A 25,390-nucleotide genomic window follows, 5' to 3' on the forward strand; every position below is an offset into this window, starting at 1 on the left:
GAGGGTCTAGATCTCCAAGTGGAAGCAAGAACCTCCAAGTGGACTCAAGAACTGAAGAATAACTGAAGTGAGAGAGGACACTAGTAAGCTTCATGCTAGCCTCAAGCTGACTCATCCTTTCTCCAAAACTCCTATATATAGAGCTCTCTCATGAGGTCTAGGGAGGCTGGAATCTTGTGAATGTAAGGAAGTGCTGTTGGTTTGAGTTTAGAACTATTGGGTGATTTGCTTGAAGGAGGTGAAGAGGAGATTTCTTTCTGTTGGGAGGTGATGCGGGATTGGGCCTCTTATGGTTGTATCACTTCCTGAACTTTACTTCTTCCATTAATAAAGCATTTGAGGTTCTTCTATATGCATGTGTCTCAATGGTGTATTGTTATACTTGCGTATTTGATTTATTCTAATCCTTGAATCAGTTATGAATGTATGCTTCTTGTAGTTTCCCTCTCTTGTTATTTTGCAGGATCTTGGTGTAGCTGGGCCAGTGAAAGAGAAAGGAGCTGGGAGCAAGTAGCAAGGAGAGAAGATTGGATCAATCATTAGCGGAAGACATCGGTTAGTGGATCTCTTCCTCCTCTCTCTTACATCTCATAAAGAAGTAATCTCAAATAGCTTTGCTTTGCTTAGAGTGGGATAGGGTCATTCCGTATTGGATACTTTTCCCAACAACAATATGTCACAGATCGTTTTCACCTCCATTAAAATCATTAGCTCCGTTCCGTGTCACTGATGTGGGATTCATCAAGGCCCTCCTGTGACGGATCGCTTCTTGTCAACATCAGCTCATTATCCAAGAAGTTGATCTAGGAACACTCCCTTCATTACTTTGAAGCTTGCATGCCTCAATGGCAAGTTTCTCACTTCCGGCGATAGGTATACATCAATGACCTTCGACCAGAAGATTTTGCGTGGTGTTCGACGCCAAGTCCTTTATTCACGCCACGTGAATTGTACTGCAGTACCTTGAGGGTCATTATCATTATCGGTGATTCCTCTCGCGCTTGTTAACGGTTTACATCATTGACCGGTAATCAAGCGATGTCTTTCCATGTTCGACTTCAGCGCAATTCTCACATGGATCGACTTGTACTTAGAGTGAAGATTGAACGAGTTTGAAGACCCCAGATCTAGTTTCATCCATCCGGGATGCGATATATATTCAGGAAAGATAAAGACATTTGACATGTACATCATTGCAGCAGATGATCATCCTACTCAAAGGATGATAATTTCGCCAAAATTATCAGTCTACCTTCAGACGATCGTCTGTTCTATGTACAAAAATGAATTTATAAAGCTGAGCATGGGAATGCCCGCCTCAGCTAGGTCATGAAAGCAGTATGAATCATAATGTATTGTATTGTATTTTATTACAGGTCTCCTCCCGGCAGATGGATGAACTTCGGACCCTCCTGGTTAAAGCATTTCACCCGATAAGCGGCCTCATACTTTAGGGGGCAACTGTTATAGACATTTTTGTGCCTTAGTCTCGAGCATGAAATGTCCATAATCTAAGGGATCCAAAGTCCCTAAACATGTTGTTCCTACCCCTAGAGGAACAAGGCCAACTAACCACAACAATTCACAGAAGTTCTCCACCTGAAAACACTAAAAAAAAAGCCAATTCTGGATCATGTCAACTGCTCCACTGAGCATCTGCGCTGAATGTCAACTGCTACACTGGCTACCTGCGTTGAATGTTAACTCCAACACTAGCTACCTGCGCTGAGCGAGTTTGGACATGTGGCGGATTCATTCCTCAAGGTGTCAATGCCCAGGAAGCTTCCAAAATGACACTTGCATCAAGGAATTCGACTGGTGATGAGTAAGAGGTTCCAAATCTCCAAGTGGAAGCAAGAACCTCCAAGTGGACTCAAGAACTGAGAGAGGGAGAGGACACTAGTCAGATCTCAAGCTGACTCATCCTCTCTCCAAACATCTATATATGGATCTCTCCTCCATGGGATCTAAAGGCTGGAATTTTGTGATTGCAAAGAATTGTTGTTGGTTTGTGGCTGGAAACATTGGGTGCTTAATGCTTTGAAGGGAGCTGAAGAAGGAATTCCATTCTGCTGGGAAGGAGATGCTGGATTGGAGCCCTATGGGTTGTATCTCTTCCTGAACCCTGTTACTTATCAATAAAGCTATCTTGATTCTTTCCTATATGCTGGTGTATTTTGTATGATCGCATTAGTATATTTGATTTACTTCTAATCCTGAATCATTTATGAATATGTATATTTGCCTTTGCATTGTGTTCTTCTCTTGTCGCAAGTAGCTGTTCTCTTGTCACAGGTAGCTGTTCTCTTGTGATCTCGTGGGATTCAAGTAGCTGTTCTCTTGAGCAAGCGAGGAGACAAGTAGATGTGGACACACAAAGAGAAGGGGAACTAGATTGAGGGACAACCGGAAGACAAAGGTAAGTCTGCCGATCTCTCCTCTTTCACATTTCATAAAGGAAGAAATCATAATAGCTGTATTCGTTTGTTGCTAAGGCGCTGTCACACCTTAGGTGGATAGGATCGTCCTGCATAGGCATTTTTCCCCACAACAAAGACACTAATCAAACCACAAGCTGACTCTTCCCCCTTACAGATATCTATATATGGATCCCTCATCCCAGAGATCCAGAGGCTGGAATTTGCATATTGTAAGGAATTGTTGTTGGTTTCTAGAGACAAACAGATTGTTGGGTGATCTAAGCTTTGTTTGAGGTGAAGTGGGGCTTCTTTGCTGGGAGGTTGATGCTGGGTCGGAACAACTGGTTGTAACTCCTCCTGGCTCTTTTCTTGTTTATCAAAAAAAGCTATTTGAGTTTTCCTCCATGCTTTTGTATCATTGATGCTTGTTACATTTGTAAGGTCAATTTACATCTGATCCTAGATTGTTTATGATTATAGATCCATGTCTCTGTATAGTGTTATGCTTCTGTGATCTTACAGGTACTCTGTGAAGCTGGGCGTGCAAGGGAGCAGGTAGCTGAGGAATATCAAAGAAGAGAGGGATCGAATCAAGGGATTAGCGCAAGACAGAGGTTGGTCTTTCTATTCCTCTCTATCTATAATTCATAAAGGAAAAACATAAGTAGCTTTTCTCTGTTTGTTTCTAAGGCAGCTGTCACACCTTAGTGGGATAGAGCAATTCTATATAGACACTTTTCCCTGTAACACTCCTTGCCTGTAAGCTCCAATTGTAGCTCCATGTGCTATAATTAGAACCTACACACACAACTGAAACAAGCAAAGGATATATAACAACCAAGTAGCATAATCTAACATATCTATTCAATGAATCAACAATGCATTGAAATACATGAGTGCAAACACAATACAACACATATAGGAAAACATGATACTCTTTGTATTAATAGAAATATGAGATAGTTTACAACCATAAATAGTAGCTAATCTTGTAGAAGTCTCCCCAAGTTGACCTGTCTTTCCTTGTCATAAACTACACCTTACCATCAACCCTAATGCATGAAGATGATGATTCCTTTATGTTCAAGGAAACTACATAAGGGCACAATCAATCTCCAAAATCAAACCTTGATGCTATGGATGGTAGTGAATTTATAGGAGAAGGATAGTAGTTTAGGATTTACCATTATGGGATTGAGATCCACATATGATGGAATGATGAGCTCAAGGGATAAGAGGTGAAGTCTCCAAGATAGATCAAAGATGATTCAATCTCTTATCCATGGTAAATAGTTAAAACAACCCAGGGAAGCTTCTGGAAGAGGAAGATTCAGGATATTTTTTAATTTTCGTGAATTTGCATAATCAACGCAACTACATAAGGGAACAACAATTGATGATCAAGATTGGTGTAGCAGGGAGAAACCAATGTTTAACGAAGGTGGCTAAAGGGGTAGGGTGCGCTAGGGCTAAAAACATTGCTTTTGAGAAATTAGTCTTAGAAACTCAGATTTTTTGGAAAGGTAATGCTTAGGGCTTTGTGAGGGGATCATGTAAACATGTCCATGGGTGTTGATTGATCTGGTTTGTAGGCTTGTTTACCAGATGTGACAAAATGGCTTATAACACTCTAAATATGCCTCTTTGTATGCATCATGGTTGAATCACTCCATGTACTTAAGAGTCCCCAAAGTTGTGATCTTTGATGTGGGTGGCCTTGAAAGCATACTGGTCAACTTGTTTGTGTTACCCTTCTTGTACTTGATCACCAAATGAAACTAATGTATAAACCCCATCCACTTGTAATGCCTATTCTGCTATGTTACTTTAGGCATGCATGTACTGTAGTGGCTGTTGATCTGTGTGGATTACTATCTGCTTTCCCATCAGATAGTGCTTCCACTTTTTCCTGGAATACACCATGGTATATAACTCTTTGACATAGGTAGGGTAGTTAAGAACTGCCCCATAAAAGACTTCAAAATGTTAGCATACATGCCTTCCTCCTTGCATCAAGACTACTCCCATAACATACCCACTCACATCTGGCTCCACTTCAAAGGGTTGTTGCAATTTTGGTAATGGCAAAAATGGTGCTTGACTGATCTTCTTCTTTAGCTCCTTGAAAGCCCTCTTCTAACCCTTTCCCCACTAGAAACTCTTGCAAATTGTTTTTATGGCGTGGAGTGGTGATATTAGTGCTGAAAATTAGGCTATGAATTTCTTCAGGTACTGTGTTATCCCAATGAAACTCCCGACCTTAGAAATATTATTAGGCACCAACAATTTCATGATGGCCTCCATTTTATGGTAAGATTTATATTTAGCTTTCTTTAACCTATCACATCCAAAAACACCAAGGACTGTTGTGAAAACTCACACTTCTTGATATTTTCTAGTAGTTGGTGCTTCTTTAATGTCTCCAATCATGCATCAAATGTGAGATGCGTTGTGGATGTGCTCCTACCAGGTAGCACTGTATACCAATATATCATCCAAATAAACAATAAAAAATCAATCTATTAAAGGGCCTAGTACATCATTCATTAATATCATAAATGTAGTTGGTGCATTACATAGGCAAAATGGAATGACTAACCACTCATAGAAACCTTGCTTGGTTTCTAAGGTGGCCTTCTAGGTATCTTCTAATTTGACTCAAACCTAGTGATATCTAGACTTTAATTCCATCTTGGTAAAGTGTTTTTCTTACTGTAACTGATCTATTAGATCATCTATCTTGGGAAGGGGGTACCTATTCTTGAGGGTGACTTTTTAGAATGCCTTGTAATATATAGACATCCACCAGTCTTGTCCTTATTTTGTAAAAAGATGATGATGACCCACATGGTGATGTACTCAGTTGAATGAAACCTTATTCCAATAGCTATTGCAATTGTTTCTTCACGTAATTTACTTCTATAATAAAATGCCTATGCAACCCAGTGTTTGGAAATGGGGAGTCCAGTAATAACTAGATCTCATGCTCCACTTCCCTTTAGGCTCTCAAAACAAATCCTTGTATGCCTATAGCAACTCTTCCAGTTGTTATTTTTTTATTACTGATACACTCCTATAGGGATTCCTTGCTTCATACGTACTCTTATATGAACTTATTTTCTCTTAAAAATAATAAAACATCCTTCTTGATGGAACTGATCAATTTCTTAGCTTGGTTGGCACTTACCAAAAAAAAATTCAACTTTCTTTTGTGTGAATTTGTAACACCCTCCTCCCACATCTACCTAAGAAATTGGCCAGTCGAGGCAAACATGCAACGAGAGGCCACTATGATATGATTTTAACTCCCAAGTCACGTTAAGGAAGTGGAATAGATGAAACACACCATATAGACATTCAACGTCAACATTAGGATCCTCATGAACCAATCCAACCTTTCTTCCAACCGGCCCCTGGGTCCCATTGAGATTTTGGACCACTTGACCTATGGCTACTCTCACGAGCCTACAAGCTGGTGCCAAGGGACTATTTTTCACAATGCTATGCCATCGTTCTCAGGATTTGAGCCACTTTTTTAGTCCCAGAGCCCAGTCACTGCCCATAATTGAATGACATCTTCAAAAAAAAAGATAACAAAGAAATGACATTACAATTGAAAGTACTTGAATAATACCTTCACTAGACCCCTACTAGCCATGACAGAAATTTCGTCAAACATATCACGAATATGTAATCTATAGGTGTAAATGACATATTTGAGCATAGGGGTATCATACTTAGTCAAGAATCACTAAGAAACATTGATTCCTCAACACATCAACTACCATTTCATCCATTAGGTAATAGATACATTGTTCATTCATTTACCAGTAAAAACATGATGAATGCCATACATAGCTACTGTCATAAAACATATATATAACCAACACAATAGGAGTAGAAATACCAATGAAATCAAAACCATATAAACCACATATAAATAGTATAATACTCATAGAATTACAAGGAGAAATAACCTCATATTGATGATGAGAAATCCAAACCTGGGATGCTATTTCCACGTTCCACTCGACCGTAAAATCGCTGAGCTAAATATCTCTTCAACCATTCGCCCTCATTCCATATTCCAAGCATGAATGTGGGATCTCATAGAACACATCAATCCAAAACCATCGAGGGCTTCCAGAGGTCATCCATCTTAACTCATCAAATAGTGATTGCACCTCACGGTTCGACATCAAAAAACCATCATTAGATTGGTCTCTATCAAAGCCTTCTAGGGATTCCAAATAATTTTTTTAACCAAGGCTTCCAGGACTAGTAAATCAACCCACAACTTTTACTAGGTGTCCAGAGCGTTTGTCCAACCAGGGCTTCCAGTACTAGTAAATCAACCCATCAAGGGCTTCTAGAGAATTTTTTGAACCAAGGATTCCATGACTAATAACTCAACCCAAGCTGTTATAGGGCTTCCAGAGAATTTGTCGAACCAGGGCTTCTAGGACTAATAACTCAATCGAAGCTAAGGAAACATGAGAACCAATAAAAAAAAAACAAGGAAAAGAAATCCACAATCACCATGGATATCTAGCAAATCACAAAGCTAGGCAAACCACTGTCAATCCTAGCCATCCTCCATGCCAATGGCAGATCACAACCAAAAAACTACATGCATGCCAAAACTAGTGAGGAAAACATGCATGCAACTTGGTACCTGCAAGAAAAATCCATTGTAGTTGTTGATCCCGATGTCCTCTTGCACTTTCCTACTCTTCCTTTGCCTTCTTGCTCTAAAAATCCAAGTATGCCACACCCTCCAAGAGTGATCCAAGGAAACTCTAAGTATCCAAGAATATGAGAGAGAGAGAATAAGCCTCCAAAACTGAATTGAAAAAGGGTAACCAACTAATCCTCAGAAGCCTTTTTATGATTGGGAAACTATTTTATTCATTTTCCATTATTTTCCTTCATTTTACTCCTCACATGCAACCTCTGACCTTTCACCTCCCTTTTCTCCTAATTTCCATTATTTTCATAAATAAATGTGCCAAAAATTCCATTTTTCCTTTCCAAATTTTAACCATTGCCTTTTCCATTTTCCTTAGCCATTAATAACCAAATGAACACCCACACTAGGATGTCTTGCCCAACATTCAACTTGGAATAAGTTTTCCATCAACTGTGGTTATTATTGTCATTTATTAACTTTTATTACTTGTAATTTTCACCAGGGCTATTACAAAACCCTCCCCCTTGGGGGAACATCGTCCTCGATGTTCAACAAAATCTATACCCACAAAATTATTGTAAGGAAAATATATTGTCGATGGATATTTATAACTTAGCTCGTTGCATATTTACAATGATCATTCAGATGAGAAGAAAACTAACATGAAAACACAACAAACATAACATCATAATGACATGAAACCCATACCACTTATTGGAGCTTTATAACAAAGCTCATGGTGGTATTTACATCCATACACATATGTACATATACCAAAATCACCAAAACATGTACCAAAACATATACCAAGACATATACCAATACAACTTTTCCTCAACCAACAAACAAGGAAGGCTACATAGCCCACATCTGATCCACCATCTCCCATGTAGCTTCATCGGGCCCAAAGTGCTTCCATTGCACCTTAGCCTGCTTGATTGCTCGGTTCCAAAGCATGAGAACCTTTTTCTGTAATATGCAATGAGGCTCTGGCTAGAATTCTCCATCTGGTTCCTGTTGCAATACAGATGAGTCAATCACATGATCAACATCTCTAACATAATTCTTAAGCAATGACACGTGGAAAACATCATGGAATTTCATTTTTAGAGGTAGTGCAAGTCGATAGTCTACTGGCCCAATCCTCTCAATAATACTTAAGGGTCCACAAAACCGTGGTGCCAACTTGACACATGATCCAATCCGTAAGGATGTCTTCTTCATTTTGAAGCACAAGTACACCTATTCCCCAACCTGGAACTCCTTGAATAACATGTTCCAATATGAATAGCTCTTCTGCCTATCCTATTTTTCCTTTAGATTCTTCTTGATCACCTGCATTTCCTATTCCATATATTCCAACATGTCTGGTCCAATCAACACCTTGTTAACTCGATCACTCCAACTGACAGGAGTATTGCAACTCCACCAATACAATGCCTCAAATAGATTCATCCTCAAATATTACTAATACCCATTGTTTTAAGCAAACTCTACCAGCAGAAAGTACTCTTCCCACTTCCGTTGTTGATGCATCACATACATATTCAACATGTCCTCCAATATCATGTTGACCCTCTCTTTTTGTCCATCTATCTATGAATGATAAGTTGTACTGAAGGCCAACTCTGTGCCGAAACCTATAAATAACGCTTTCCAAAACTTGGAAGTGAACTTCACGTCTCTATCTAACACAATCTTGTTTGGAACACCATGTAATTTGACCACATCTCTGATGAATACCTATGCTACATCGCTAGTTGAGAATGTAAACTTCACTGGAATTAAATGTGCAACCTTTGTCAATCTGTCCACAATAATCATGACAAAATCATGTTGTCTCACTATCCTCGGCAAATCTATGATGAATTCCATGGAAATGACTTCCCATTTCCATGTTGGAATCACAATCGGCTGTAGTAGTCCACTTGGATGTTTACACTCTTCCTTCACATGCTAAAAATCAAAACACCTAGCCACAAACTCTACTACATCCCTCTTCAGGTTTGGCTAATAATAAAATCTCTTCCCTGATGTCAGTTTCTTGTGATAACCCGGGTGACTTGAATATGGTTTCACATGAAACTCCCTCAAGACTACCTTCTTGATCTCACTACTATCTATCACATATATCATGTCCCTAAACCCAATGAATCCATCTGCTATAAGGCAATAGTCAACATCATGTGCATCTACACCTGTACCTATACCTGTACTATTACTTGCACTTGTACATGTACATGTATTATCACCTGTACCTATACCTGTACTTGTACTTGTACTCTGTTGGAACCTATGCATAATCTCCATATATCTGACACCTTGCTGACCTACCTAAAAGATCGTATCTTGTAAGTATCTCCCATAGGAGCTCATAGCTACTAAGTGATTTACCTGTATCCGCCTATTAAGAGCATATGCTACTCTGTTCTGCTTGCCTTTGATGTACCTGATCTCAAAATCGAACTCACTAATCATAGCCAACCACCGATACTGCCTACCATTCAGATTCGGTTCGTCAAATAGATACAAAAAACCAATGTGATCACTCATCAAAGTAAAGCTCCTGCCCAGAAGATAGCGTCTCCACATCTTGAACGCATGTATAATAGATGCCAACTCAAGATCATGTTTGAGTTAGTTCTTCTCATGCTCATTTAGTTTTCACTACTCATAGCATACCACCTATTCATCCTACATAAGGACTCCACCAAGTCATTTCTTGCAAGCATATGTGCATACTACAAAATATTTGTCCGAATCTGCAATATTTAACACTAGTACATGGGTCAACAACCACTTACTCTGCCCAAAAATAGCCTCACTCTTCCCTGTCCATTTGAACTTCTTACATTTCCTTTGCAATGGTGTGATAGAATAAGCAATCTATGAGAAGTTCCTGATGAACCTCCTATAACAACCTGCCAACCCCATGAAATATCTCACCTCATCTACATTTCTGGGAGATACCCACTCCATGATGGCCCTTATATTTTTGGATCTATTGTAATGCCCTCCTTAGAGACAACATGCCCCAAGTGGTGTACCTCAGTATGAAAGAATCTACACTTTATGTGCTTAGGATGCAATTGATTCTCTCTAAACAACCTCAATACTTCTTCTAAATGCTCGACATTCTCTTCCTCATTTTTAGAATATATCAATATGTCATCAATGAACACAATAAAAAAACTTGTCCAAATATGGATGCAACACACTATTCATCAAGAACATAAATGTAGCTGGAGCATTAGTTAAGTCAAATGGAACTACAACAAACTCATAATGCCCATACCTAGTTTGGAAGGTTGTATTGTAAATGTCCTCTTCTTTGATGCATACCTGATGATATCCAGATCTCAAATCAATCTTCGAGAACACTAATGCTCCCTTCAACCGATCGAACAATTCATCAGTCCTTGGTAACAAATACTTGTTCTTGATGGTCACTTTTTTCAACTACCTGTAGTCAATGCATAATCTGAGAGTACCATATTTATTTTTCACAAGAAATACTAGTGTGCCCCATGGTGATACACTTTGCCTAATGTATCCCTTGTCCAACATTTACTTCAACAGTAGCTTCAACTCAACCAACTCAGGTGTGCTCATCCTATAAGGTTCTTTTGATTCCGGAGTTGCCCATCGAACCAACTTAATAGAAAAGTCTACCTTTCTGTGAGGTGGAAAATCTAAAATATCCTCACGAAATGCATCCTTGAACTGTTATAGAACTGGGTACTTTCTCAAAACATCTGCATCCTCAACTTCCTTACCTTTGTCACTAGAAATGTGTATTCCAAATAACACGCACCCTTTTCTCAGACTGCAATTTTCTTACATAGATGTTACCATCCTAACTGATGTGGCTTTCTTCTTACCCTGTAAGACTCTTGGTTCTCCATTTTCATCCAAGCAATCAATGGCTTTGTCATAACAATCCACCTTGGTTCTATGAAGGTATAACCAATCCATGCCCAACAACATACTGTATGATCCTAACGGTAATACATTCAAATTTGTTGCGATAGGCATACCATTGAAATCACATGCACAATCTCTTACCCAATGATGAACTAGCTTCTTTGTACTTGTAGCCAACTTCACTAACTAATATTATACATGCATTTCCTTACTCAAACCACACATATCTACCAAGTAAGGACTAACACATCTATAATTAGATCCAGGGTCAATCAAAATATAAATAACTTGATCACAAAGCTTATCATCCATCTCAATGATAAATTTATGATGGTCTACCTATTTGTTATCCAATGCTACATAAATACGAGGAATGCTCTTACCAACATCCCCAATAGTCTATGCATCCTGTGCACTATATATCTGAGGCATACCACCCCGATTCTGTGGACTATATCTATTGCGATGATCTTTGCCACAAGTCCAACACTCTATAGGCTTCCAACTTGCATCCTTGTTCTTCTCCTTAGATCGATGTCCATGTCCTCTATCAGATGCATTGCACCTCTTACGTGGTGAAACGTTCTCCTGATTACCTGAATCCTATGGTATTACTTGCTTCTCATCACATTTTCCTTTTTTTTTTGCATTGCCTTTCCAGTCTGGCTTAGTCTCAGATCTGAATTTCGATTATTCATAGAAATTATTTAGCTTTCAGATGTCTTCCTCCAATGATCCAGGCTCATTGAACTCAATCCTATCTTTGAATGCAACCAGTAACCCACTAGTGAATATCTAAACCTTGGCCTTCTCCTCCTAGAGGTAAGGCACAAACCTTAGTAGATCCAAGACCTTTCTAGTGTACTCATCATCTGTCATAGATCCCATATTTAGTTCGTAAAATTCCTTTTCCCTATCATCAAAGCATATCTCTAATAGGCACTTATTTTTGAATAACCACTCAAAATGATTCCAAGTCAAGTCCTCCTCCTATATACCTCTAATATTCTTCACATCTTCTCATCAAATGTCTACTTTACCTTTGAGACTAAATGTAGCTACTCTATCTTTCATGTTCTCTGAATAGTCATGCAAACTGAAGAACTTCTTCATACCAATAAACCATGCTTATGCATCCTATGATTTCTTCATCTCTCCATCAGATGTTCGTGGATTTTCTTTCTTAGAATCATCTGGCAAGTATCCCATATCACTCCTCTTGTACAGATGATAACGATATAGATCATCATGTATGTTAGAATCAGAACTATAATGGTACCTGTGTCTATCCCTTCTCCTATCGGGAGTGTCCAAAAATATGTCATCTTTTATTTTGTCATCGCTATTTGACCTGTGATCACAATGTGACCTACTACCATATGCCCCATTAGTTTTGTCCTCCTACTCATGGCTGATCCAAAGTGGTCCCTATCACTACAAATCTGAAAAACTCTGAAGTATCACTACATTTACCTCTGCTAGTTTCTCATGTGCTTGTATGATTCTATCATTGTCTACCTTACAACTCCTTACTTCGTCCTTTAATCTTCTCAGCGTTTCTACCAAATCAGAAGAATTCCCAACACCATACTGCTCATCTAATTCATAGGGAGAGTCTTTGTTATCTACCATCTTACTAGCCATTTGATATTTCTTCCTGCAAGGTATATCATGCCAGCTAAAACAAATCACAATGAACCAACGTACCTTAGTATAGCTCGGGGAGGATACCTTGTCTACAAGATCAACAAATCAACATGATACATGCATAACATAATCATGATGACATATAGAAAGATAACACATAAGCATATAACCATGCACCCATCATTCTAGCTAGGGTCCAGTCATCAATGCATGATCTTATCAACAACACATACCACGACCTCATGCATGACAATGAACACTACATCATTGTACACTTTACCACATACAAACATTAACATGCATAAGCAATGTGTAACCAACCACACACATGCATAAACACATGTAATCAAGTATAAACGAACAATACTTGTAACCAAACCTATAAGAATGACACATGTAACCAATAATAGAAGAATGTAATCAAACATACGAGAATGTAACCAAGCATAAAAAATGATACATGTAAGCGACATATAACGACATGTAACCAGTTGTACATTCATGATGATGCGCTCCACAATGAAAACATAACCTTCCACATGATGACATCACTACAACCATGATCAACATCATGAAAATGCAACAAGAACATGGAATGCAAGCGTAAGAGAGATACATGAAACTGACATGCATGCATCACCGACAGACATCCCATCTAGTCTAAGGGGTGAACCATGCTCTGATACCACCCTGTAACACCCTCCTCCCACATCTACCCAAGCAAGCAGACATCAAAGGTATACATGCGACGAGAGGCCACTATGATATGATTAGACCTCCAAACTCATGCTAAGGAAGTGGAACCAATGGAAACACACCATTCAGACATTCAACATTAGCATTAGGACCCTCAGGAAGCAATCCAACCTTTTTTCCAACCAGCCCCTGGGTCCCACTGAGATTTTGGACCACTTGAACTCTGGACGCTCTCATGCTATGGGCATGTCAGCATCCAAGGACCTATGAATGCTCTCATGCTATGGGCATGCTAGCGTCCAATGACCTCTGGATGCTCTCATAGGACTACAAGCTAGCGTCTAGGGACTATTTTCCACAATGCTATTACAGTGTCCTTGGGATTTTAGCCACTTTTTCAGGCCCAGAGTCTAGGTAACTGCCCATAATTGAATGACATCTTCAAAACAAAAAATAACAGAGAAATGATGGTACCATTGCAATTACTTGAATAAGACCTTGACTAGACCCCTATTAGCCATGACATGAATTTCATCAAACATATCACAAATATGTAATCTATAGGTGTAAATGACATATTTGAGCATAGGGGTCTCATACTTAACCGAGAATCACTAAGAAACATTGATTCCTCAACACATCAACTGCCATTTCATCCATTAGGTAACAAATACATTGTTCATTCATTTACCAGTAAAAACATGATGAGAGCCATACATAGCTACTATCATAAAACATATATATAACCAGCACAATAGGAGTAGAAATACCAATGAAATCAAAACCATATAAACCACATATAACCAGTATAATACTCAAAGAATTAAAAGGAGAAATAACCTCATATTGATGATGAAAAATACAAATCCAAGATGGGACTTCCATGTTCCACCCGACTGTAGAATGGCTGAGCCAAATCTCTCTTCATCCATTCACCCTCACACCATATTCCAAGCATGAATGTGGGATCTCATAGAACTTATCAATCCAAAACCATCCAAGGCTTCCAAAGGCCATTCACCTCAAACCATCAAACAATGATTCCATCTCACGATCAGACATCACAAAACCATCATCAGATTGGTCTCTATCCAAGCCTTCTAGGGATTCCAAAGCATTTGTCTAACCGAGGCTTCCAGGACTAGTAAATCAACCCACAAATTTTACTAGACTTCTATAGCGTTTGTCGAACCAAGGCTTCCAGGACTAGTAACATAACTCACCAAGGGCTTCTAGAGTGTTTTTCCAACCAAGGCATCTAGGACTAGTAACTCAACCCGATTTGTTACAAGGTTTCTAGAGTGTTTGTCCAACCAAGGATTCCAGGACTAATAACTCAACCCAAGCTAAGGAAACATGAGAACCAAGAAAAACAAAATAAGGAAAAGAAATCCACAATTACCATGTCTATCTAGGAAATGGCAAGGCTAGGCAATCCATTGTCAATCCCAATCATCCTCCATGCCAATGACATATCACAACCAAAAAACCACATGCATATGTGATTCATGTCAAAACTAGTGAGGAAAACATACATGCAACTCGGTACCTGCAAGAAAAATCCATTGTAGTTCTTGATCCCAATATCCTATTGCACTTTCCTACTATTCCTTTTCCTTCTTTCTCCAAAATCAAAGTATGGCACACCCTTCAAGAGTGATCCAAGAAAACTCTAAGTATCCAAGAGCATGAGAGAGAGAGAGGGAATAATTAGAGAGCTCCAAAACCGAACTAACAAAAGGTTACTATTATGAAACCAGCTCACAAAAAGATAGAAAAGATAGTTGAACGCCTTAGAATTCAGCCTCTTCGAGGGGGAAACCTCCTTTACATCACACAAATGAACAATTCTTCAATGATACAAATGAAAAGACCTCCTTTCTATATATAGGAGTCTAAGGGGTCATAATATAATCAGAGCCGACATAACAATAATAATGTAAGGGCACAATAATAACAATAGTGGGCTTCTATGGTCACAATAGTAACAATATGGGCACTACATGGGTACATCAATATAATAAGGGGGTTGTACTAATAACAATAAGGGGTTACACTAGTAGTATAGGGGCCTGACATGCTCCTTTCCTTCAAAAAGTCTTGTCATCAACGCTTGAGTAGTTCTTGATGCTTCCGTATAAAATTCTTGTCCTCCCATGTGGAATCTTTAGCAGGTAAGTTCTTCCACTTGATGAGATACTCTGAAATTGATCGATTTCGTAGCTGTCGGGTTCTTGTTTCTGTGACTGCTCCAGGTTCCAATATGATTTTTCCTTCCTCTTTAATTTCTGGCAATATTGTTTGAATTGGGATCTTTTGCAACTTTTGAATAAGTTGCCATACTTCTTCATCCTTATTCCATTCATCCCTTGCTTCGTTTATCCAATCTGGTTGAATAATAGAAATAGCACAAAACAATGCTTCCACATCCTTATTCTTTCTTGAGAGTGCATCTACAACAAAATTTTGCTTCTCTTTTCTATAGATGATGTCAAACTCATAACCCATTATATTTGTGACCCATTTTTTCTATTCTTTTATAGATAATATTTGTCTAAAAAGTATTTAAGACTATCATGATCCATTTTTACCTTGAAGTGTCTTCCCATTCGGTAAGGTCACCATTTCTTAAGTGCATGTAGCATTTCCAACATTTCCTTCTCATAAATAGCTTGCTTGAGATGTAGCAGTAAAAATACCCAATCACCTACATCAAAACATTTTTCACTACAATGTTGATCTACTTGTTGTTTCATTCGATTTTGCACCAAAGTGGCGTTATCCTTTAAAAGTTGGAGAACTTGTTGTTGATGCTCAATGTGATCTTTCACTACTTGAACCTTTTTCTTCTTGATATGTCTTTCTATCTTGAGAGTTTGAGTGGTAATTTCTTCCAATGCTTTACAAGATATGGTCAGATTCATTTCTTGATGCTCGATGTGATCTTTCACTCCTTGAACATTTTTCTTCTTGATATGTCCTTCTATCTTGATAATTTGAGGAGTGGTACTTTTGGCCAATGCATTACAAGATATGGTTGGATTCATTTCTTCTTTCTCTATGTGATCTCTCACTTCTTGAACCTTTTTCTTCTTGATATGTCCTTATATTTTGAGAGTTTGAGGAGTGGTAATTCTTTCCAATGCTTTACAAGATATGGTCGGATTCATTTATTTTTTCTCTGGGGTTGGTTCCTGGTGTATATACTCTTCTTTTGATGTTTCTTGTTCCTTTTCTTCCTCCTCTTCATAATCTATGTAAAATAATTTCTTCTCAGCACACTTATGACCTTTAGTGCATTTTCTATCACAATTGTAACAAAGTCCTTTTTCTCTTTTCTCTTCCAATTGTTGTGGTGTAACCCTTGTAGGTTGTGGAAGGCTAGGAGAAACAACACTTCCATTATTATAGTTGTGAGGGGTAGACTTCCTTGTTCCCATAATTTTACTTTCTACTATGTAACAATGCTCTTTTACTCTTTCCAATGCCACCAGTATGATCCAAATTGGATTCTCCAAGGAAGAGTTGTGCAAAATCTCCCACGGTGACTTGATTATAGACTAGTTTAGTAGAGCGAACTTGTACAACATGCCACGTGTCACTATTTCGACCTTTGGCTCTGAAAAATATATACAAGAAACTACAGTCCGTCCTCTTTCAGTACCTTCTTACGAAATTTCAATCCTATGCACATAGAGAAAGTTATGACGATTTTACCCAGGTCACATGTTTGGAATGTAATTCAGGAGTCTACAAAAAGACCAACTTCTTTAGATCATATCTTCGCATATATAGAGCGAAAATCTCTGAAGTTCAGACCCGAGGTTTAGTGCAATTTCGTATCAAATGGGTTTTTTTTTCGCTTCTGAAACTTTGCAGCAAAAAAAGTTATAGTGAAAATTCCACGATGACCTATTTGGAGCAGTGAAACCCTAGAATCCAAAGCTCTGATACCAAATGCTATGAAACCAGCTCACAAAAAGATAGAAAAGATAGTTGAATGCCTTAGAATTCAGCCTCTTCGAGGAGGCAACCTCCTTTACATTACACAAATGAACAATTTTTCAATGATACAAATGAAAAGACCTCCTTTCTATATATAGGAGTCTAAGGGGTCATAATATAATCAGAGTCGACATAACAATAATAATGTAAGGGCAAAATAATAACAATAGTGGGCTTCTATGGGGCACAATAATAACAATAGTGGGCTTCTATGGGGCACAATAGTAACAATATAGGCACTACATGGGTACATCAATATAATAAGGGGGTTGTACTAATAAAAATAAGGGGTTACACTAGTAGTATAGGGGCCTAATAGTTACCAACTGATCCTTAGAAGAATTTTTATGAATGTGGCCTCTATTTTCTTCATTTTCCTCCTCACATGCAACTTGTGACCTTTCACCTCCATTTTCTCCTAATTTCCATTTTTTTCATAAATAAATGTGCCAAAAATGCCGTTTTTTCTTTCCAAAGCCTTAGCCATTAACTTTTCCAATTTCCTCGGCCATTAATAACCAAATGAACACCCACACTAGGATGTCTTTCCCAACATTCAGCTTGGAATAAGTGTCCCATCAACCATGGTTATTATTGTTGCCCATAATAACTTTTATTACTTGGAATTTTCACCAACGCTGTTACATAATTGACGGTGAATGGTTTTTCATGCTTGACAAGCCGATACTGGTTGGCTCTCTACATGAATATTTCCTCTCGCATGTACATGTAGGGACTCCCAAAAATGAATCCACATACATCAAGGAGAACCACATCTAGTTCTACTCATTAATAAAATCAACATTGATGGAAAATCTAATTTTGCACTGTTTTGTTACCTTCAGCTCTGCATCCTTATTTACCCATCCCAGTGGATATAAATTTGGATGATCAAGAAATTCCAATTCTAATTTCTTGACCAAATTTGCTACAATGAGATTCACTTGTGATCCATACTCAAACATGCATCAATCTTGGTCTTCTTGACCTTTTTTTATTATATGAAAGAGTTTCCTTAAGGGAATTTTGAGGTCTAAAATGGGCCTCCTAAGAAAAATATACAACCAAAATAAATTTATAAGAACCAATAGGATTCAAGATGATTATGTCAACCATGGGGGATGATTCATCATTTTTGGAGTAAAAAAGTAAAAAGAATAAAAAATAATAAAATAATAAAACTAATTTTTTCAACTCGTATTTTCAACTTATCTCCCTAAGGTTTTACTCAAATTTCGAGTGGTAGTACTCATTGGATGCAATTTTTAATTCCTCATCCAAGGAATACCCATGTTGCATACTTTTGATGGACCCTGCTACATGAAAAATGAGAAATACATGAAAAAACGTGATTGCAATCACATTTTTCATGTATTTTTCATTTTTCGTGGAGTAGGTTCCATCAAAAGTATGCAACATGGGTATTCCTTGGATGAGGAATTAAAAATTGCATCCAATGAGTACTCTCACTCGAAATTTGAGTAAAACCTTAGGGAGATAAGTTGAAAATACGAGTTGAAAAAACAATTTTTTCCCCTCTAAAATTTGATGATGTAATCTAATCTTATTTTATTATGTCCACTATTATTTTATAATTTTCTTAGGAGGCACATTTTATACCTCAAAATTCCCCTAATGGGTCATTTCTTTATCTTCCTGTTGCTGAAGGCTACTCAGATTCACCTCCTTCTACATTGATGTATAACCGATATTCTCATACACGTCCAAGCTTCTTTCAACTTGGCTGCTCAGATCAGTGGCCTTCTTATTGTCTTTCTTTTCTTTCTTTGGGTTAAGCTTTGGATGAAACTTCCAACACTTCTCCTCTTTATGACCATCAATATTACAGTGGTTATCAGGATACTTTTATTGATGTTATGTGGTTGTTGTATTTTTATATTTTCCTTATTTCTGCTTTTTCTTCCCCTTCTTAGAAGTGTCATGTTGCTCCTACTTTGATCCACTTGATTGTGATTTCTTAAGGCCTATGCTCTCCATGCATTGTGACTAGACACAAGCCTCGTCCACCAATTTGGGATTGAGAAACAACAGTTTCCCCCTCAAATGGTGGTGTAGAGCCCCCAAATACTTGAGGAGCACATCTAGGTTCTTTGGGGAGATATTCATCATTATGGACATATTTCTAAACTATTTGGTGTACTCCTACATGCTTAGCCCCAAATGTTTCCTGAAGTAGTGCCACCAGATGCACTAGTCCTCTACATAACTAATAGGGTAAAACTATGACTTAATTAGGGTTTTAAATTCCTCACAATTAGTCACTTGAGGCTCTCCCTCCAACCTCAAGGTCTCTATGTGAATTTCCCACCAAGCTAGGGCATGGCCATCTAATTTTCACCAGGCAAATGAAATATGTTTTCCTTCCTTAATCTGATGGACATTCAAATACACTTTCAGTTGCTACAACTAGTGATTTAGCTTCAGAACATCGATTTAACTATGGTATGGCTTGATATTATCCTTTTCTTCCATTTTGAACAAAGTTCATGAGTGATTCATGACACTCGAACTAGGTTGTTCTTTTCTAGGTTCTTTCTTTGACCGGTTCTTCATTTTTTCTTGATCTCCTGATGCCCCTTATGATTTATCCTCTACATTTGAACCCCCATCTTCTTTGAATATTCTAAGCTTATTCCTCAAGGCCACCATGGGGAGATTCAAATTATGATTTGTATCCATGACTCGTTGTTCCAACAGTGAAAACCTCTTCTCCGCAGGATCACGAGGGCTATTCACAGATTCGTCAACCATGATTAAGGTTTTACAACTTTTGGCATAACTGATATATATCCCTTGAAAATCTCCACAATATACCCAAAGAAACCACTATGATACCAATGTGATCCATAGACTCCCATGGTTATTCCACTGGATAGTTCATCACAACAAATTTGATAAAATTGTATTCGAAATTTGAAATTCTACACTATTACAGTTTTTTTTTTTTAGATTTATGTATCTGTAGAATACTGTTAATAGTTCATGAATGCTAATTAAAAATTATGCGAAAAATAGAGAACAATGAAATAAAATCTCGCACACACATTTGGAAAAATATATTACCCAGGAAACCCTTTCGAGAGAAAAAACTAGCTAGAAGGTGAGGTCACTTTGCTCTCTTTCTCTAAATACAAAATGTCTATGAGTACAAAGACGTATGGTGTAGGTTCTAACCTTGTACAAAATTTAACTGCAAATTAATTCTTAAAACATACAATATATAATGGCAAGAACGTAAAACAAATACATAGATATCTTCCCCTGGATCCCAAAACCATGACTACTAGATTTATTTTTCATTATATTCCTTTCAATGTTACAATACATATATATACATGCCGAAGCATTCATAAACCCCAATCCATTAACCCTGGATTAGAACATAACCGTAGTTCCCTTTACTCGATCTACAAAATACCATGGGCAGAAAACAATCATGCCCAAAACCATGTGCAAAACCCATGCACAAAACCATAGGTAGGTCTACCCACAGAGTAGTTGTGGAAAGAACATAATGCACACCCAACATTCTCCCACTTGTTGTTTTATTTTCCACACAAGGGGCCATATGAGAGCTTAGCCATTGGTCCATCCCTGCAATGCCCATTGTTTCTCTACACCAAGAAAACTTCTCAATGCTCACAGATTTTGTCAATGCATCTGCAACATTCTTCAAAGTGTCCACCTTTACCAGCAACACCTTTTTGTCCTCAACCATATCCTGCACTATGTGATACTGAACATTAATGTGCTTTATCTTTGGATGGTAAGAAGGGTTCTTTTCCAAGAAGATTTCACTTTGGCTATCACAATCTATCCTTATAGTTCGCTATACTAACCCCATACTTGAACACAATCTCTTCAACCAACCTGCTTCCTTGCATGAGTGGATTCCATGTATTCTTCCTCTACAGTTTAAGGTGCCACTACAAATTGTCTCTTTCTCATCCAACTAACTGCTCCTCCAAATAGGTTAAACACATACCCACTTGTATATCTTCTTTGATCCACATATCCAACCTTGTTTGCAATCAACAAAGACATGAACGTCCAAAACTCTGTCCAATATTGGTCTTCCGTGGTAGCACAAACCATAATCACTAGTGCTAAGCAAATACCTGAAAACCTGCTTCATTGTTGTCCAATTCTCCTTCCCTAGTTTTGACATAATCCTACTCAATACTCCCATTGCATGTGCAATGTCTGGTCTAATACAAAACATTGCATACATGAGGCTACCGATTGCACTTTCATATGGAACATGGGACATGTCATCTTCCTCTTCTTGTGTCTTGGGACATTATTGAGTTGATAAATTTACACCTACAAGAATAAGAATATTCACCAATTTACTATCCTATAAAATAAACCTCTACAGTATTGTCTTGACATGATTCCTCTAGTTTATCCAAAGCTTTCTTTTTGCTTGATCTCATTTAATTTCCATGCCCAAAATATAGTTTGCAGCACCGAGATCCTTCATGTTGAATTTGGATGACAATTGGGCCTTCAAATCTTGGATAATAACTTTGTCATTTCCAATCAACAACATATCATCCACATACAAGACCAAATAAATAACATGATCACCAATTAATTTAAAATACACACAGTGATCTGCTTTGCTTCTCGCGAAGCCAAGTCCCCATATATATGTATCAAATTTCTGATACCACATCCTTGGTGACTATATTAACCCATACAAAGACTTTTTTAACCTGCATACCAGTTATTTATTGCCCTTCACCACAAATCCTTCATGTTGTTTCATGTAGATCACTTCTTCTAGATCCTCGTGAAGAAATGTTGTCTTCACATCCATCTATTCTACCTCAAAACAAAAAGCAACAACAACAGATAAAAGTAATCTAACATAAGCTAACTTGGCAACATGAGAAAAAATATCACCAAAATGAATTCTCGACACCGAGGAATAACCTTTTTATATCAATCGAGATTTGTATTTCTCCACCTTGCCTTCTGCATTCATCTTCTTCTTAAACACCCATTTTCTTCCAGTGGGTTTCCTTCTAGCCGGAAACACCACCAGATCCCAAGCCTCATTTTTTTCTGAAGATGCCATTTCATCAACCATGGCCTCTTTCCATAGTTTTCCATCCTCTAAATCTACTACCTCCTTGAGAGTTTTAGGATCATCATCAGTAATAGATAAAGAAAAATTTGAACAGAAAGAAAATGGATTATACCTTTCTGGCTTCCTTCTTTCTCCAACTGATCTTCTCAAACATGGAGTTTTTGGCTCTTCCTTTACTAATTCTAGTTCTGTTGTAGAGTTTCATTCTTCTTCCTTTAGCTAAAATTCTATATTCTTAGGTTCCTTAAGTATGACTTCATGTTTAATAACATCTTTCACCTCTCCAAACACCACATCTTGGTTGTACACAACCTTTCTTATTTCTGGGTTCCAAAGCTTATAACCTTTTAAACCATCCTTATACCCAATAAACATGCACCTTTCAGATTTACTATCCAACTTGGTTCTTTTCTCCTTTGGAACATGTAAATATGCATCACAACCAAATACACTCAGATGTGAAAGAGAAGGTTTCTTACTAATCCATACCTCATGTGGAGTATTTTCCTCCAATGCTAATGAAGGTGATCTGTTAACAAAGTAACATGCAGTCCCCACTGCCTCAACCTAGAATTCTTGTCCTAACCTAACACCAATGAGCATGCTTCTTTCCTTTTCCATCAACGTCCTATTCATTCTTTCTGCAACTCCATTTTTATGAGGTATGTATGGAGTATTCTTCTGTCATGCTATACCAAACTTGTTATAAAACTCTTCAAATTCATTCATGTATAACTCTCTACCATTATCTATCCTCAACACCTTGATCTTCTTCTCTGTTTGATTTTCCACCAGAGCCTTAAATTCTTCAAAATTGTCAAAGACTTCATATTTCTTCTTGAGGAAATATATCCATGTATTCCTTGAGAATTCATCTATAAAGGAGACATAGTACACATACTTACCTAGTGATGGAACTGACACAGGTCCAAACACATCACTTTGAACAAGCTCTAATATCCCTTTCACCCTCTTACCACCAATTAGGGGAAACTCACCTGATTCTACTTCCCATATACACAATGTTCACATAAATTGAAATCTAGAGAGAAATTAGACATACCTTCTATCATACCATTACCTTGAAGTATTCAAAGTTCCTTCTCTCTAATATGTCCAAGCCTTTGATGCCATAACATGGTTTTTTCTCCAAAGACCACTAGATTTTATGGTCCACTTTCAGGAACCATAGAACTATTGCACCCATAAATAATAGTGCTACCTAGAATCTTGTACAGAGTTCCAATCCAAGCTACTTGCATCAATACCAGTGCTCCCCACATCATCTTTCTTGTATCTTTATCGAACACTATTTTTACACCTACATCATCCATATTTCTTACAAAAATCAAATTTCTGTCCAATGTAGGAATATGCAGAACACTAGGAGGTGTTCTAATCCTTCCACCTTGCAACTTCAACTTGATTTTTCCATGTCCGATGATTCTAACCTTCCTATCATCCCCTAAGAAAACATCACCACCATCATATTTCTCATACTCGCAGAACCACTCCCTATGGGGAGTGAATTGAAAGGATGCACCTGAGTCAATCAACCATGCCTCATGATCTACATGTGTACTTGAAGAAGAAGCCAAGTACACATCCCCACCTTCATCTGAAGTGGTTTTTGATTTTGCAAAAGGAGCATCATCACATCCCTTTCCTTTCTTAGAATATTTAGATCTATAACCCTTTTTGTAGCTCCCTTCCTTTTTACATTTCCATCACACCTTTACAGGTTTTCTTGGAGATTTAGATCTCCCACTCGAGGACTTATTTTTGTTTTTTTTTCTGGGACAGTCCTCATACGGAAAACGCATATCCATCATGGCTCTCCATATTTTTCTGTCTCATCTCCTCCGATAGAAGGGATGAGACTATTTCATCAAACTTCAAGGTAGTTTTATTACTACCTATAGCAACAACCAAACTATCCCACGAATCTGGTAGAGAACACAATAAACTAATGCACTTATTTTTGTCTAATTTTTTTATAACAAAAGATAACAAATGGCCTACCACAATATTAAAGGCGTTCAGATGCTCTGTCACTGAGTCTTCATCCTTCATCCTCAGAATATACAACTTTTTCCATAGGAAAATTTTGTTCACTAGAGACTTATATTGGTACAAAGTCCCTAACATGACCAACAAATCCTTTGCCATAGCTTCCCCTAGTAAATTCAACAATACTGAATCTGAGATACACAATTGTATTGTGCTCTTTCCCTTCTGATCCAACTTTTCCTAGTCTTGTGTTGACATTGCCATTGGTTTAGTACCTAAATCTACCAGGATCCAATGATATTTATCAACCAGCATATTCTCCATCTTGAAGTTACACAACTCAAAACTCTGACCATTAAATTTTTCAATCTCTATCTTTCCACTGCTCACCATCTTCTTTCACCGCAAGAATCAATCTCGCTGATCTCCCACTGAACAGGGTCTACCACAGGCCTGGGCAAAACCCCTCAGCAGTAAAGGCGTCCCCTTGAAGTTGAAACAACTCGGATACCAAATGTAGGTTTTAACCATGTACAAAAATTACCTGAAAACGAATTCTTAAAACATAAAATATACAATGGCGAGAACATAAAACAAATACATAGAGATTTTTCCTTGTATCCCAAAATTAGAACTACTAGATTGATTTTTCATTATGTTCCTTTCCATGTTACAATACTTGTATATACATGCCGAAGCATTCATAAACCCCAATCCATTAAACCTATATTAGAACATAATTGTAGTTCCCTTGACCAGATCTACAAAATACCATGGGCAGAAAACCATCATGCCCAAAACCATGTGCAAAACCCATGTAGAAAACCATAGATAGGTCCATCCACCTATTATAGGGTCTAATTTTTTAATTTTTTTTTTTGG

Source organism: Pinus tabuliformis, chromosome 4_1 (genome assembly GCF_031772625.1).
Source record: "Pinus tabuliformis cultivar Carrire ecotype Pingquan chromosome 4_1, CPIR1, whole genome shotgun sequence".
Taxonomy (NCBI): domain Eukaryota; kingdom Viridiplantae; phylum Streptophyta; class Pinopsida; order Pinales; family Pinaceae; genus Pinus; species Pinus tabuliformis.